At 38.1% G+C, this 18,118-nt stretch overlaps 1 long non-coding RNA gene across 1 annotated transcript in view; it reads left to right on the forward strand.

The window, feature by feature from the left end:
- The window catches only part of Gm26861, a 314,369-nt gene that overhangs the window by 278,803 nt on the left and 17,448 nt on the right, over positions 1-18,118 (forward strand). The window contains exons 5-6 of the long non-coding RNA XR_001780860.2: positions 14,310-14,373; positions 16,600-16,710. This is a non-coding gene — a long non-coding RNA (predicted gene, 26861). The remainder of the gene's footprint in view (positions 1-14,309; positions 14,374-16,599; positions 16,711-18,118) is intronic.

The raw sequence follows: 18,118 nt of genomic DNA on the forward strand, positions 1-18,118 counted from the left end.
AGTCAATGGCTTGACAGGCAACTACACACACTTCACATGAATTCAAATCAAGACAGAGAACATTATCATCTTTACAGAAGTCTCTCACTTTCATCCTATATTCCCTTCACCTTGAGAACCAAGAGTGACCCTGATTTACACAATGGAAATTTGTTCCATCTCTAAGCCTTTTGAATTGGGATCATATCTAAAGCTATATAACCTTAAATGTACCCAATCTTGTCTGGAAGGAACCATTTGATGAAGCCCTGCCTTTATCTAAATTCTCTTGCTCAAGTCAGTGACTCTGAGATTCAGCCACATTCCTGTTTGGTCACCATTCATTTTTTTCCATCTTAGTAAGAGTTTATTTTCTGGGCTCAGTGATAAAGGGACTTGTGGGCATGCATGCCTGCTGGCCTGAGTTCAATCTATATAACCAACAGTGGAATGATAGAAATGACTCCCAAGAGTTCTCTTAAATCTACACACACACACACATATACACACACACACACACACAAGCACACACGCAATGAAATGTTAAAAAATCATCTCATGCATACTATACAGTTGTCAAATTATAATTTGACATTGCTTGAGTGCTTGTTGAACAATCTGAGCATACTTTACATATTATTTTAATAACAGCTACTTTGAGATCTCTGAAAGCAACCAAAAAGGAATACTGTTGTTCTTACCTATGTGTGACCTATCAATTTCTCGTTTTTCTGTATCTTTGGCTTATTTTTTAATGAAAAAAGCTATCAACTCCAGGAATATCTATTGGGATGTTCAGCTACTGTTGCAGTTTCTATGGCTGTCTAATAAATTATCCTAAATTCAACTGGCTTAAGACAGTCTTTCCATTCTGATTACTGTTGCTCTTAGTGGTCAATTTGAGATGAGCCAGACAAGAAGGCTTGTCTGTTCCTTCAGGATTACTTTCTTGTCAGGAAGACTATGAGACCATGGTGACGTATGAACTAATAACAGGATTCAGCATAGGACTGTTTATTGTATTTTGGGTGGAGGCACAAAAGTAAATACAAAATAATTGATGGCAGGCATGTGATATGCCATATGGCTTTGATTCCTCAAACTAGAGAAACAGCCAAGTATTGCGTTGGTTTTCTTTGTGTTTAGGGATCTGCAGTGTGTGTGTGACTCAGCTGTACTATAGAGCTGTGAGCCTATTCTTTCTTAGCTACAGAAGTCATGAAGCTGCATTACAATTTAATAAATATTTAATATTTACATTTTAATATTTTAATTTAATTTAATATTTAAATATACTTAATAAGATCACAGATTTATACATACTTATTGAACTTTTTTTGTTCTAATCATTTCATTACACTGAAGACAAGAACATTTAATTGTGTGTAGTATTTTCTTATTTCTTTATTTGTTCTTTCACATTTTAACTGGATTTCTGTTTCATCAAATAAAACTTGATTTGAATTGGGATTACTTGAACATTCGTATCATTTGGAGACAGTAAAGTCTTTAACTACAGTATTTTAATCTTTGAGATACACAAAACTTCTACAAGTTTTCTTCTAAAAGAAGAAAGTCTTCTAAAAGTACTACAAGAGGTTTCTCTTTATGTAGTAAAGTTATGTCCATCCGTGACCTATTAATTTAAATAAGGTATGTCGCAGGTATCTACTATTATTTAATAATTATTTTAAAATATCTTTAAAGTTTATTCTAATGTCTGCATCTAATAGGTTTGCTATTTTATTTAACAGTTTCATTAGTTTTTGAATTTGAATAATTATTAAATTATAATCTAGATTCTATCTCCTGATAGTAAGTTTTCTATGGTGAAATATATTTCTTTATGTTATTATTCACTTTTTAAATGCTGGCCACTGATCCTCAATGGTTTATGTTTGCAAGGGAAGCATTTACCACTGACGTACACTCCTTAGCCCTCATAAGCTACTTGACTGTTATCATATTTATAGGGAGCATTGATCTATATATTACTAATTTTCAACCTGGCTTACACCCTACTTCCATGAATTCTTTATTACAATCAGCTTTTCTGTTTGTGTGTGCACACACACTCTCTCTCACACACACATACAGGAGCATCTATATGAATGCAGATGTGTGATAATTAACTGATGGCCTCAGGACAACCTGATGGATTGGTTCTCTCCTTCCACAGTGTGGGGTCCAGGGATGGAACTTGGGTCAACAGGCTTGACAGGAAGCATCTTTGCCAGCCTCGCTGCCTCATTAGCCCTGCATCTACACCTTCCTATTTCCCACCCTCCTGCATTAGTCTCTTCCCTGTGATGCTTTGTGAACCATTTTCTGTGTGTGGTTTTCTCAGTTATTTTCCAAACATTGCTGATTGAGGTCTGGTACTTCTGATGCCCCTCATTTCATTTTAGCCATGTTCTCCCATTATCATTACATTATTTACATTTTAAATACAAATACATTATTTGTATTTTTAAAAAACTCATGTCCTTTTTCATTACAGTGCCTTCAAATATTACATAGTGAGAATCTTACAACTTGAAATATATATTTACATGCTTTCTTTAGGAAAAATGTTTACTTGCATAAATACATATGTTTAAACTGTAAGATAGCATCCATATTTTATTCTAACAAGGGACAGAAAAGCATTTTATTAAAATGTATACTAATACTAACATTAATACAATTAAGTATAGGCAGACATCTGAGTGAATCAAATCTGAAGAAATGGATCAGCAACTAAGAGCATTTACTGCTGTTGCAGAGGACAGAAATTCAGTTACTAGAACCAACACCAGGTGACCTACAATTGCCTAGGGGTCTGATATCATCTTCTGGTCTCTATGGGCATCCAAACACATGTGTACACATACCTGTGATGGAGATTGTGTCCCATGGCAACTATCTTGCAAACCCTTAATGAAGGTGGAACTCTCATGTGTTCTCTTAACAGACATGAATACTGAACACATTGAATTAGCCATTATATAACTTTGTATTATCTCTACTTCCCAGATGTCAGATGCTTGGCTTTAGGTCTTTGTCTTACATGACTTGGCTAGCTGAAAGTTGAGGTCAGTGTTCAAGTGCCTTAGTCTGTCCTGCTATGGGTCTGTGTACCTCAGAAAAAGGGATGATCTTAGTTTTCATATATTACAATATTTAAAGGAAAATTACAATATTTAAAGGTCAGAAGGAAATACATTTGAATAAATATGCCAGAATTTAGTCCTTCATGACTACTATTTATCTGTGGCAGATTGGAGACTACAGGAAAGTTCAAACCACTGAACCCTGTAACAGAACCTTCACCTCACTGCATAACCCTAGCTTTAGCTGAGACATCTTGACTCCATAGTACAATCCAGGAAATGTCAATGAAATGGTTATAATTTAAATTTAACCATTATAATTTAATTTTAATTATAAATTTAATTATAATTTATAATTTAAATCTTTAAATTTTAACTATTTAAATACTGTTATAACAATTATGCTAATTTTTTGTCGTGAGGCATTGAGAATTCTTCATGTAAAATACGAGCCTTGTGGGGAAAAGTCTATCAATGTCAGCTGCTAACATTTCAGACTTAGAGGAAGTTACTATTTTGATAAGGACTTCACACAAACTCCCCGGAAGGCTCCAGCTCAAGCAAAAATGCAAATGTATTCTACGGTGAAATCTTAATTTCTGATCTAAAAGTGATTCAGAACTTTTTGAAGCTTTTGTTCTTAAGTGGGCAAAGGTCAGGTGGCATGGGATTCATCCAATCAAACCCAGAGAGCTAAATAAAGATGATTTCACTAAAACTGTTGGGGTGGGGATGTGAGGCACAGAAATAAATGGCAGGATCTTTCAAAAGTTTTACCTCATTTACTGATGGTTCTCTTAAAATTTCCCTAAATTCTGAGACTAAGTTATAAACTAACCACTGAGAAAAATTAAGAAATAAGCCACTCGGGTAATATGCTGTGTTTGATTTCCTGATACTTTCATGATGATGTGATTTGGAGTATTTGTTTATTATTTTTATTTGCTTACAGTTCTGAGGATCAAATCCATAGTCTTTACCTGGTGCTCAGCATTTCTACCATAAAGGCACTTCCAGACCTAAATGGAGTAGTTAGATGACCAAGTAGCATAGCCAAATTGGTGCATTTCATGTAAAAGTGAGAGATCCCATCTTAAATTCATGATAAATGCCTCCTGAGGAACATATCTGATGTTCACCTCAGGCCTCCACATACACATACATATACATACATGAGCACCTTTGCTCACAGATGCACACATGGAAACATGACTGCACACATACACACACAAACACACTCACCACTTTTACTACTTTATTGGTTATTTTTCTATCACTGTGATAAAACACAGTGACCAAGACAACTTATAAAATAAATAATTTAATTGGGCTTACATTCCATAATGTTGGATCAATGATGAATGGTATCAGAGCAAAGACACAGAGGCAGGAACTGCTGAAAGCTTACATCTCAGACCAAAATCAGGAAGTGGAGAACACTAGCTTGAAATGGCTTCAGTCTTTGAAACCTCCCCACTCCTAGGAGCATACCTCCTCCAGCAAGGACATACCTTCTAATGAGAGACTAAATTTTTGGGTTCAAATTCCATCTTAGAAAACCTGACTTAAGTTTAAACTCAAGTAAACTATCAGGCTAGTACCTACCTCCAGTTTCCAGGCTATCCCAAACAAGACCTGAGTCTTAAGGTTTTCCCCCCAACAAATCCAACATCTAGCACTGGTTTCCAGGTTATAACTCAACAAATCTGCACTTCCACTTTACAAGCCTTTCCCTGCCGAATAATTAGGATGAAAGCAGAGTTTACCTTTATGGTTTGGCTCCTAGCACCAGACAATTATCCTAAAGGCCACAGTAGCACCTCAATTAAATGCTTGCTAGGATAGAAACACTCACCCCTTCACCTGTGATTATCTATAAAACCTTGTCCCAATGATTTTTGGGGACTTTTCTCCACTGGAACCCTCCCATGGGTTCCATTCATAAGCTCCAGCTTATGAATACAGACCCTGGTGTAATTGAATCAGATCGGATATTGACTGGTCGGTCTCTCGGGGTTCATGAATGTTTCTACACCACTAATTCTCCCCAAACAGTTCTACCACCTGGGAATCAAAAATTCAAATATATGAACCTATAAGGGCCATTGTCATTCAAAACAACTGCTACAACAAAGAGTCATATATCCAGGAGATGTTTCAACTGGTAATAAGAACACATGCTCCAGTGTGTTCATAGCAGCCTTATTTATAGTAGCCAGAAGCTGGAAAGAACCCAGATGCCCCTCAACAGAGGAATGGATACAGAAAATGTGGTACATTTACACAATGGAGTACTACTCAGCTATTATAAACAATGAATTTATGAAATTCCTAGGCAAATGGATGGATCTGGAGGGTACCATCCTGAGTGAGGTAACCCAATCACAAAAGAACTCACATGATATGCACTCACTGAGAGTCAAAAGATTGGTGGTGGCAAGTGGCACATTTTAATTTTAGGGGTGGCCCAGCTTCCCCGGGGCACAGTGAGACTCTCGAACACCCAAGTCTCATTCTTGTTCAGATGACTTAGGTATGTAAAGCTGGTCTTTCTACATGCAGCCTTATTTAGTCCATTTGCCCACATACAGGAAACAACTGTCTTTTGTGAACCCGTGCTTTAAGGTTTCCTGTGTCAAATTCTTATGGTGTAACTTTGAATCTAATGTGTATGGGTGTGTGGTAGATGAACAGTTTTGCATGTGTGGTGGTTCACATGCAATGCATGGACATGTTTGTGGATGCAAGAACTTAATATTGTATGTCTTCCTCTATCCTTCTCCACATTGGATTTTAAGACAGGGTCTCTCATTGAACCTGTGTCTCACGGATTTGGCTAGACTCAATAACTAGTAAACTACAAGAATCTCCTGTCTCCATCTCTTCAATGTTGTGATGATAGACATGCATTGCCATGCCTTGGTTTCTCAAGGACTTTTGGAATCATAATTCAAGATTTCATGTGTCTATAACAAGAACTTTGCCTTTTACAAGTCATCTCTCCAGACTATCAAATCTAATTTTTAGTAATAATTTTTGACACTCTACAATGCCTCTGTGGTCTGGACCTTAACTCTTTGTTCTCTAATGCATACTGTACTGGCCCTGTAGACTCAGGGATGCTAGACTTAAGAACTTAAGACGGCTCTTCAGATCACATCTTCCCTTGGCTTCTGTTTCACCCTACCTTCATTAATAACTTTAATGATTTAATGTCTTAATCTCCAGATAGAATGAGTTTCTCTTGTTAGATGCTATTGTTTGGCATACTTGGAGAAGGACAGAGAAAGAAGTGAAATTTTAAATTTGTATATCATTCCAGTATACATGTAAAACACAATAAATATCCAACACTAAGGATTATAAAAAATTAAAGGCCACTGACTAATGTCTCACAGTATATTTTATTTTGTGTTCTCTGTTGTGCATAAACTGACACTGATGAATTAGTTCATGTAGAAGCCTGTGTTATTCATGTTATAATTAATTTGTTTATACTGTTGCATATTTTTAAATGTGTGTAGGTTGTGTGTATGACCAGTGTTGTTATGACATTTGCAGACATATCTCTTAGTGCATATTTTAACAAATTTATTTTGGCAATAAGTAAGAGTGGATGTGCTCTGTGATGAAGCATATATCTACTTAAGTGAAATTCATCGTGACAGACTGTTATTGGATGTGTTAGTAATGAATTATATTTCGTTGCAGTATGTGTGAATGTCTATAATTTTAACGTCTTGCCAGTATTTTACATATTAAGCATTCTGCTGAGTGTTGCATGATTATTCGTCATATTTTAACTTTACTTCTTTCTGAATAATGAGTGATTCTGCTGATTTGGCTGGTTAGGTAGGTAAGCCATTCCTCTTTTACCATTCCAAATGTGTCCTTCCCAAAGGTGTGCACTGAGTTGAGTAGCTGTATTCCCTGCTAGACCTAGCAAACAAGTTATCACATGCTGGCAACTTCATGAATAAGCTCAATGTTTCCATTTTCCATTTATTCATTTTATGAAGGTGTTTCCTTTCCCAAACTCATGATTTCCTAGGTTGTTGTTAAGATGATTGGCTTTCTCTGTCTCTCTCTGTTTCTGTCTCCATCTCTGTCTCTCTCTGTCTGTCTCTCTGTCTCTATCTCTGTCTCTCTCTGTCTAGCTTCCTCTCTCTCTCTCTCTCTCTGTGTATCTGTGTCTGTGTCTTTGTGTGTGTGTGCAAATGCATCTGCATCTATGTGTATGCACTTGAAGGACAACACACATCATCCACGGTCTTTTTCAATTTTTCTCCATATTTTTTTTTTTCTTGAAACAGGACTTCTTACTGAACGAGGCTACTTCAGATTTCCTGAGTTCCTTTGTCTTGATATTTATATTAGGCACTAGTTAAACAATCCTTGAGAAATTGTTTTTGTTGAATTGCATTTGTTTATTCACTTGCCATATTCTCTTCTCTATTCATTTTTTGATTTGTTGAGTAGAAGAATTACATGAATCGTTCTGCAAGTAATGTGAAGTCTAGCATGCTATAATTGTCCCCCTGAGAGCTGAATCTGTATCTAAAGGTGGCTATGAATGCTAAAATTATAACTTGGCCCTTATATAATTAAAGTGAACATTGAGATTAAACTACATTTTCTTTTTAGCTTAGTACAGTTCAGAGTTACCCATTCTTTAAAACAGGAGTCAACAGGGAGATTGTTAGTCATATCTTGAGGGAAATTGTGTTTGACTAAGGTTGTGTTGAATACAATGGTATTCATTAATGTGTTGCCAATGGCTAATTTTGAGGTATGGATGTATGACTAAGTATTAGACACTGAGAAGTTCAGTCAGCAAAGTCTAAAATATGTTCTGTCTTCCACAACATCACTGCAGTTAAAAACTCTGGCATGGAACATATTTTGGCTCTGGAGTCCCCATCCATTGCTGAAGTGGTATTGGCAGGTCATGGCTAATGAGGTAGAGTCACTTTTCTTTGGGGGCATGGACATTGATAGGTTGTCCATGTCCCAGTGGATTACCTCATGCTTATTTGCATGTGGGCAACAGTAGTTGGAAAAAATGGGTTGAAAAATAAACAATAAAATACATTTTAAAAGAATGCAAAATTGGAAAGGACATATGTTGAAGGTTACTGGGGATCATTGGACTGGTGAGTGAGAAGTGATATATCACTTTATACACATATGGGTTTTTTTCAAAGACCAAAACAAAAGGCAAAGAAAGACAAATTTTTCTTCTTAGGTATGATCTGGAGTCAAGATTTGATATCCATCCCCATAAACCCACTACAATAACCACTCTTTGTGCTAACCCTTTGCCTTCCTCTTCAGGATGTGGTAGACACTGGAAATATGTCCCACATGCTACGTTTCTTCTCATATTACTTCATGTATCTCCAGTTTTCACTGTGCTGCAGCATTCTTAGATCACATACAAATTTTTGAAAACATGTTTCTTGCTATTTCTTACTATTCTGTGTGTAAAGGTCAGTATTCATTATATAATATGCCATTGCACAAGGAAAATTACTCATGGTTTAAACAAAACCTGCTGGTCTAGGCTCAGGATTCAGTGAAGCTCAAAGCTCTGACCATGTCTTTCCTACCTACATATGCATATCTAGACTGCAGTGTTGTACTGGCTGGTTTTGTGTCAATTTGACACAAGCTGAAGTTATCACAGTGAAAGGAGCCTCCCTTGAGGAAATACCACCATGAGATCCAGCTGTAAGGTATTTTCTCAATTAGTGATAAAGGAAGAGAGGGCCCAGACCATTGTGGGTGGTACCATTCCTGGGCTGGTAATCCTGGATTGTATAAGAAAGCAAGCTAAGCAAGCCAGGGGAAGCAGAGCAATAAGCAGCACCCCTCCATGGCCTCTACATCAGCTTCTACCTCTAAGTTCCTGCCCTGTGTGAGTTCCTGTCCTGACTTCCTTTGGTGATGAACAGCAATGTGGAAGTGTAAGCTAGACAAAACCTTTCCCCAAGTTGCTTCTTGGTCATGATGTTTTGTACAGGAATACAAACCATAACTAAGACAAGTGTAGTTTGGGTTGTGTTAAATCAATGAACATGGTATTAGAGCAGCATCTTTGTGCAGCAGATAATGATTATAGTCTCAGAACTGGTCGACGAGCAAAGGACAAGTGTCTCTGGGGTACAGGGTCAGTCATTAATGGCATGTCCATTGTATGTCCACTTTCCTAAATCTCAAGAGGAGGGCCCTGAAAGATTTTAGAGCTACGTATTGGGGAAACTCAGTCAGAATAGCATCTACTGAACTGGACAGAACCACTGGACAATAGCTATGGCTGCCTACAGATGGCCTGCAGAAAAATGAGTCAGTTAACATGCCAAAATGGGTGGTGAGGGAGTCTTAACTTCTAGATGAAGGGCTCTTGACAGTTCCTGGCTTAAGGGCAAAGTCAGTTTCCTTTAGATGTGAGGACCTGGTAGGCTGAACACGCCTCAGTAGATGATTCCTTACCCATGAGTATATGGCTAGAATAAACTGGATTAAATCCAAGAATATAAAGTTAGGACATAGAAGTGGGAAGGACCCAGGAGAAGTTAGAGGGGAGGAACAGGGGTGAGTGTGACCAAAATATATTGTATACCTGTATGAAGTTCTCAAAGACTAAGTGAAACTGTTATGTTAATAATGTGTATTGTATCATAAAAATATGTACCCCCAAAGTCTTCATGGCCTGGGGATTCTTGTTATTTCTTAGAACACTCATTTCCTCAGTGTGACATAGTTCCACTGGTAACAAAAAGTGTAATATTCATTTTTATCAAGTATTAATAACTCCAAGTTGCAACAATGGGATATTTGTCCAATGAGCATAATAAATATGACTTTCTGGCTAAGCAGTTGAATTTATTAGACTCTCTGTGGCTGTTAAAGCTCAAAAACTTTCTTTAAACTTTATAAAGTCCCCCCCCCCACTTCTGGGAATAGATTTTTCACATAAATAATAAGTAGGCTTAATGATTCCCCTCAGAGTGAAGACCCAGATGTCTGTAGAATAGAATTTTCATTCCAAATAAAGTTCATTTTCCTGAGGGCCTGTAATTGTCAGTCAAGAGCTTCTGAGTTGATTCCTTACTGGGATGCACAGAGGGTCTTATAAATAGCCTCTTTTTAAAGATTTTAATTTCTAGGAAATGCTCATTCATGTTATAGGGTCAATTAACTGATCTTTAAAATTTAGAAGAAATAACAGCTATGATTGCTAATCTCAATTGTCAATTTGATGAGATCTATAGTCACCTGTAGAGGGGCCTCTGGGCATGCCTGTGGAGGGTTCTCTTGATTGGTAAATTGACATAAGAAACCTGCTCACCATAGGTGGTACCATTCCCTGGGCTAGAGATTCTGGGCTGTTTAAAAAGCAGAACATGAGCTAATCTGAAGCATTCACCTTTCTCTGTTTCTTAACTGTAGATGTAAGGGCAAACTGCCTCAAATTTCATCAAATTTCTGAATCTCTGAGGCCCTACTCCCACACCTTATGATAGACTTTGACCTTCAACTGTGAGGCAGAATAAGCCTTTCCACACTAATGTGGCGTGTGTCTGGGAATCTTAACACAGCAACAGGAAAGGTAACTAAGATGACAACCCATCCTATTAAAAAAAATTCTGAGGAATTGCCCTGGACTATGTAACAAAGAGGGAATTTCTTTCTTTTTTCGTTAGCTATATATAGGAAGAATAGCAGAATAGATACTTCATGGTAAAATAATGTTGGTGTATTACTTTTCTATGACTGCTATACAACTCAAGGAAAAAAGTGTTTGCTTTGACTTGCAGTTTGAATGTAGCTTCCACTGTGGTGGGGGAGACAAGATAATGAAAATGGGAAGTGGGTGGTGACATTGCATCTAAGGTCAGGAAATCAAGAGTAGGGACTTCTGCTGGTACCTGGCTGGCTGGGTTTCTCCTTTCAATCTTTATTCAGTTCAGGGACCCAGCCAGTAGAATGATGCCACCTACTTGTAGCAGGGCTTCCCTCTCTGCTGTTAAATCTCTAGAAATGCACTCACAGAGTTGTGGAGCAGTTTCTCTGGGTCAAGTTGTCCACAATGGTTAGCTGTTATAATTATTTGCACAGTTCTGTCAGAGGCTGATCTGATCAGACCCACTCCAAAGTGAAAACCAAACTCTCAAAATTAGCAATTCTATTTTAAAACCGTCATTTAACTCCTTTGCTTGAAGAGACTATAGACACTACTCAGCTTGTTTTATTATAGAGATAGTATGTCATAACTTTTCCTCCTATGACTCCTTACAGTTTCAGAACTACTGTGTAGAGATTGATGGCATTGTCATTTCTATTATCAGGAATAAGTTGTTTATCAGTTTGCACAACAAATAAATCGCAGGAGGGCTGCTAGACAGACAGTGATGTTGACAGCCTGGCCCAATGGTGCAATAGCCCTGTACCATAAAAATGGAGTCAAAAGTTGTTTATAAAATGGGGTCCCTTAGACAATGCATGGCCTAAAAAAAGCACAGTCATGTTCAGTATGGAGAACCTTAGAGTAGGGCATGACTCATCTCAGTTCAAACAATGGCTTCTTCTTCTGAATATCACACCTAATCACTTCCAGATTTTGTCTGTATCAAATCTTAGTCTTCATGGGCAGTAGTCCTTTAAAAGTCGAAAAGCTTTAGAAACTTCAGCTGGAAATCTTTGAAAACATACTGCTGAGGGACTTAATCTCAGAAGAACTGAGAAAGGAGTGGAAACAGTAACACTTAGCAGTACTTCACTATCCAACAAAATCTATCTCCTAGTAATACCTCACAGGTATATTGATTTTAGATATTGTTCTTTAACACCTACCTACAAAGGCCACTACTGCATTCCATTGTTCATAGAAAGCTGTTGAAACATAACTACCAAAATTACCTAATATGATAGTATATTGATGGAACACTCTTCGGTGTCTATAGTACTTGATATATTTTTGGTGTTTTCTTTCAAGGAATGACAGGTCAACAAATTCTGGATTTATCTGTCCTGTTTTATTTTTCTGATAATGACTTTTGTTTCACTGACTCCTGAGTCAAGACTCTCTCTTGATAGCAACCTTCAGTGAGTGACTAAACTCTTGAGGCTGATAAGTATTGTTTTCTGAGTATCTCATTACTTTGTACAGTCACCTTGACTTCTCAGCTTCTTGATGCATGTTGTAGATCTATGACAGTACGGTCCATGTTCGGAACACCACGAGGCTTTCCTTGACTGGGTGCCACTGTGATATCTGTTAGGAAGGTACAGCTTGTGCAAATACCATTGTGAGCAAGAGTACAGCAAACACTTCTTTATTGAAAACTATAAGATAAAATTGTCATGTGGGACAACAGCTTCCAACAATAAAAGAGGATGATTGGCTATTTACAAATACATTGGACACACACACTTGTGTGTGTGTGTGTGTGTTTATATATGTTTACATGTGTGTATATGTATATTTGTATGTGTGTATGTGTGTGTGTGTGTGTTTATATATGTTTACATGTGTGTATATGTATATTTGTATGTGTGTATGTGTGTGTGTGTGTGTGTGTGTGTGTGTGTGTGTGTACATGTGCCGGTGCATGTGTGAAAGCCAGAGGGTGATATTTAACCCTGAGCTGTGAGAAAGGAACAGGTTAATATGTAACCAGCATCTTTGAAGTTTGTGAGCATGAAGTTTGACAGTATGGCTGTGAGGGAAATGAAACACAGAGAGGGCTAAAGTCTCTGAAAGCGACTTTGACTTAGAATTAGGAGATGCTGAATTGAAAGGACCTTCCTCAGCCTGCCCGGCTTCTATTTCCTTTGATTTGAGCTGTTAGTATCTTGATAGAACTACTTCAAAGAGTTTGTAAAAATTTAATGAAGTATGAGTGTCAAGATTTTCAATATCCAAACATGTAAGGGATGTAACAAATACAGACTTATTCGCTGTTATTATAGATAAAGTTATAATTTGCATAACTAAGATGTTAATATTAACATTATTTATAACCTATATTTATGTATATTTTGTGTGTATGTGTATGGCTGTATGGGTGTGTATATGTGGGTTTATATATGTTTACATGTGTGTATATTTGTATTTGTATGTGTGTCTGTGTATGTGTATATGCACATGTGCCTGTGCATGTGTGAAAGCCGGAGGGTAGATTTGTCTATTATTACTCAGATGCCATTCACTTTTTATTTCTTTATTTCCGTATTTACTTATTTGCTTATTTGTTTATTTGTTTATTTAATTTTTTTACAGATACAGTCCTCACCACCCTGGAACCCACAGATTTAACTTACCAGCGAGCCCCTGTATTCTCTTATTTCATCCCTGTGTTGGATTCACATTATAAACCTGACCCAAAGCAAAAAAAAAAAAAAAAAACAAAAAACAAAACAAAAATCCATGTCTTCTGGGGACCGAACTTATATCCCCATGCTTCTAAGGTTTGCTCTCTAACAACTTAGCTATCTCCCTGGACCCTATACCTATTTGTTTTGTCACTTACCCCTTCATACCCATCATTTACATCCTGACTTCACTCCACCTTCATTGGCTTCCTGAGTCCAATGGCAATGCATCAACTAATAAAATACGTTTTCAAATCATTGGTTTGGATTTAAAGGCAAAAGGAAATCTAGACAGAATGGTTTGACTAATTCATATGAGAGTACATTGATGTTGGTTGGCCTGTGTGGGATTTTTGGGGAGAGAGAGAGAGAGAGAGAAAGAGAGAGAGAGAGAGAGAGAGAGAGGGAGAGAGAGAGAGAGAGAGAGAGAGAGAGAGAGAGAGAGAGAGAGAGAGAGAGAGAGAGATTGAGATTGCTCACTTTCTAGCAAAAAAAAAAAAAAAAAAAAAAAAGAATGAGGGAGATTAAGCTAACGGGAAGAAGACTACCAAAGGAAGTAAAAATAAAAACAGTCTACTTCCTGATCTTTTCTCACAGATTCTTTAAATAAACATGGATCCTGAATTGACAACACAGGTTTTGCACTTTCCATATTTGTTACTCTTCCTATGATTTTGATTTGGTTAGATTAGTCCAGATAGTAGAAATGACCATAGTGCTATGAGGATAAGCTGAAATTTCCAAGGGGCCCTGAAATCCCACAATCTTTCTTCAGTAGATTTATTTTCACATCTTCCCATTAGCTAGTTATGAGTTCATGTGTCATCACACCAATACATTGCTCTGCCTTTCCTCTTTCAGTATATGTCCTACAGTGTTGAACAAAACACAAGAAGAAGATATTTGGGGCCATGAATAACTCAAGGTATTATTCCTCATATTTGTTTTTCATTTTACACAACACACTTTTTAATAATAATCATTTTCTTTTTTTTTTCTTCTGTCTCCTCTTGGACTTTTTAGCATCTGTCTGTCTATCTATCTATCTGTCTATCTATCTGTCTATCTATCTATCTATCTATCTATCTATCTATCTATCTATCTGTCTTTCATTGGTTATTTTATTTCTTTACATTTCAAATGTTATCTCCCTTGCCACTTTCCCCTCTGCAAACCCTCTATATCATGCCCCCTGCCCTGCTTCTATGAGGGTGGTCTCCCACCCACCCACCCACTCCCGCCTCACCTCCTTAGCATTCCTCTATGCTGGAACATTGAGCCTCCACAAGATCAAGAGCCTCCCTTCCCATTGGTGCCAGATAAGGCAATCCTCTGCTACACATGCGGCTGGAGCCATGAGTCCTTCCATGTGTAGTCTTTGGTTGGTGGTTTAGTCCCTGGGAGCTCTGGGGTGGTCTGGTTGGTTGATATTGTTGTTCTTCCTATGGGGTTGTAAACTCCTTCAGGTCCTTCAGTCCTTTTTCTAACTCCTCCATTGGGGACTCTTTGCTCAGTCCAAATGTGAGCATCCACGTTTGTATTAGTCAGGCTCTGGCAGAACCTTTCAGGGAACAGCTAAACCAGGCTCAATCTTTTTTATTTTTTTAACATAGAAAAAAAGGTTCCTGAGATTAATGTATGCTCAAGCTGAGAAACTAAGGAAGGGGTCCACGAACCCCAGGACTCTCAGAGCACATGCTGTCATGTGTAAGGTGGAAGGCGAGAAAAAAAGCTTGGATGTGCCTCACCACGGAGTCCCTGGAGCCAAGAGCTCTGGAGCCCCAGCAAAGTCCCCGACAATTTCATTAGCCAGTCTGTGTGCCTGCCCAGGAAGATGGGATGGCACTGTGCCATAGCATCTGCGCTCATTTTCCACTGAGTCACTCTGATCTCTCCTAATCTCACCCACCCTTCCCTGAGTCCCTCATTTCAAAATCTGTGGCATGCTAAGAGCACTCCTTGAGAGAAATAAATAGGGATCTGCAAACTAAAAATAATAGATAATATGGTATGCTAATTGTCAACCTACTCGAGCTCCATGGGCCATGCTCTACAGCTTTTAAATATATGTGTGTGTCTATATATAATTTTTCTTTTCCACCATCTGTTCATGTCCACTGAGAGCGTGTCCCCCGGGATGCTCTGCAAACCCTCCCCTGCCAGTTCTGACATTCTTTCTGAGCCTTTGGCTCCCTAAGCTCCTTTTTGTTGTTGTTCCTCTCCAATGCCCTGCTCCAGCTACGTTTCATGGACTAACATCTCCAACCTCCTCAGGATACAGCAGAGATGGCTAGGGTTTTTAGGATTTGCCATCAGCTTAATCTGATAGCTAAGCCAACAAGAGCTGGCTGTGTTGTTGAAAAGAGGATTATTGGGCAGAAAATAAAGCAAAGCATGAGAGAAGAGGTAAGAATAAAATCCCAAACAGAATGTTAAAGTCAGAGGTGAAATTGCATTAGCCATGGAAGGAGAAGGGAAACATGAGCTGGCTGGCGAACTGTTCTTCTGGAAAACTGCCCATGTCCTCATCCCACAGGCTCACAGGGGGGCCGCTTCTTCCTCCATCAGCCTCCTGGTGCTTATATCTATTATAACATTAATCACACTGACATGTTCTTGGAGTTGAAGGACTCTTTTAGCTCTCTCTCTCTCTCTCTCTCTCTCTCTCTCTCTCTCTCTCACACACACACACACACACACAAACACACACACACACACAAACACATAAACACACACAACTCATACCCTTGGAAGTATCCAAAGAAAATTTTCCCAGTTTGCCATTGATGTCCCAGGGAAAGTTGTATTCAAGGGAGTATACTACCTTTAAAAAAATATAGACATTGAAATAAATAATCATGGCAGGAAGCCATTTGAATATGTTTCTGCTGATTTCATAGAATAACCTCAACTGGGTAATTTAGGATAATCAGACTTTTAATAGCTCATGGTTATTGAGTTTGGGAGGTCCATGATCAGGGGACTAGTTTTTAGTGAGGTTATTCTTGTTATATAATACTATTGTAGAAGATGGAAGGAAAATATGAGGTGGAGAGACATGGAAAGAGGAAGGAATGGAGGGAATGAAGGAGGGAAGAAAGGGGAGAGAGTATTCACAGAATTCATTTCTTCATCTTCTCCACTCTTGCAGGACCCAGCCAGATCTCAACAGTGGCACCTGCCCAACCTGCCATTGTGCAAGTTTCTGCCACATACTTTGAGAAGACACCTTCAAAGCTTAACAGGAGACCCTTTCATCCTTGTATGTATAATAAGAAAATATATTATGGTATAGTGCTTCATCTCTGATTTGGGGTTTCACTGTGGATGCTAACTCAATAATCATGAATTTAAAATGCTGTCACAGAGAGTCCTGGCTGAAGGGAGGGTCACAGAGAGTCCTGGCTGAAGTTGGAGTTACAGAGAATCCTGGCTGAAGGGACAAAGCTCAGAGAATACATTTAACATCCCCTAGGTACCCAATATATCCATGAATTTGTATGTGACACAAAAACCTAGACAGGGATAGGCACATATTTTCTTTCTTGCCTCTTCAACAACAACCCTAAAGTAATTGGACCAAAGTGTGACCTTGCTTTGATTGCTTTCTCATTTGGGGTTCATATCTGAGCTCTCAAGCTTTCTAATTTACGTAATTGGAATGAACTTATGGGGCAAGTATTTTATGAAAGTACTCTGCGTAAGATCTTAAATTATTGGAAATAATTTACCTCATGAAAGATAATATTTCTAGTAATGTACAAAACCTAGAAAAATTCTAAAAATCACCAAAGAGATACAAAACAAAGTAAGACTACTCAAAAAGTGAGGGTGTCTACTTGCTGTTGAAGGTATTTTATCTGTATTAATGTCTGCCACATAGTAAAACACATGGCTATGTATGAAAGGTATGTTTCTTAACTATTGCCTTGTAGAAATTATCATTGTGTTGGAGGCATAAACACGTCTGTGCTAGTTAACTCACAGCGTGTGTCATGAGCTTAGGTGTGGTGTACTTGTGTTCTCTCATTGAGGGTCTTTCAAAAGGTTGTGGATGGTATTGACTACTAATACAGTTATAGGCGTCAATCTAAATGACTGAAAAGTGAAGGATCTGCTTTCCAGACACTCATGTTTATTGGTAGAATTTCATCTTTTCAATGAAAATTTTCATTTTTTGCACTGACAGTTTTCTTGAGTCCATTTCATTTTCTTGTCTCATAAACCTCCAAGAAAACCATTAGAGGTGCTAAAGGGGAAGACAGAAAGGGCCAAAATGGCAAGACAGAATCATAAATAATAGAGAAGTTGCACTCACTCAACTCCAAAATATTCTGGTTAGAAGCCAGTTGTGTAAAGAATGGTTTTACTTTATTTCATTAATATCAGGAGGGAACATCATAGAGACTATCTAACAAGGTCTGTGCTCAGACCCCCAGATAGTCTTCTGAGTGCACAAAAACACCCTGTTCCTTGAGAATACAAGATAATTTTACAATTTAATCTAAATCCAAGATCTTGCCTTCAAGGTAGGCTCAAGTGGGGATGAGTTCACTTGATGGAGGAAGTTAGCTGGGACACATCTCTGTATCTATAGACCTGGGACACGAGGGAAACAAGTGTTCTCTACCAAGCCAGTGTGCCACAGGATAATGACATTACAGTTTCCA

Source organism: Mus musculus, chromosome 13 (assembly GCF_000001635.26).
Source record: "Mus musculus strain C57BL/6J chromosome 13, GRCm38.p6 C57BL/6J".
Lineage (NCBI taxonomy): Eukaryota > Metazoa > Chordata > Mammalia > Rodentia > Muridae > Mus > Mus musculus.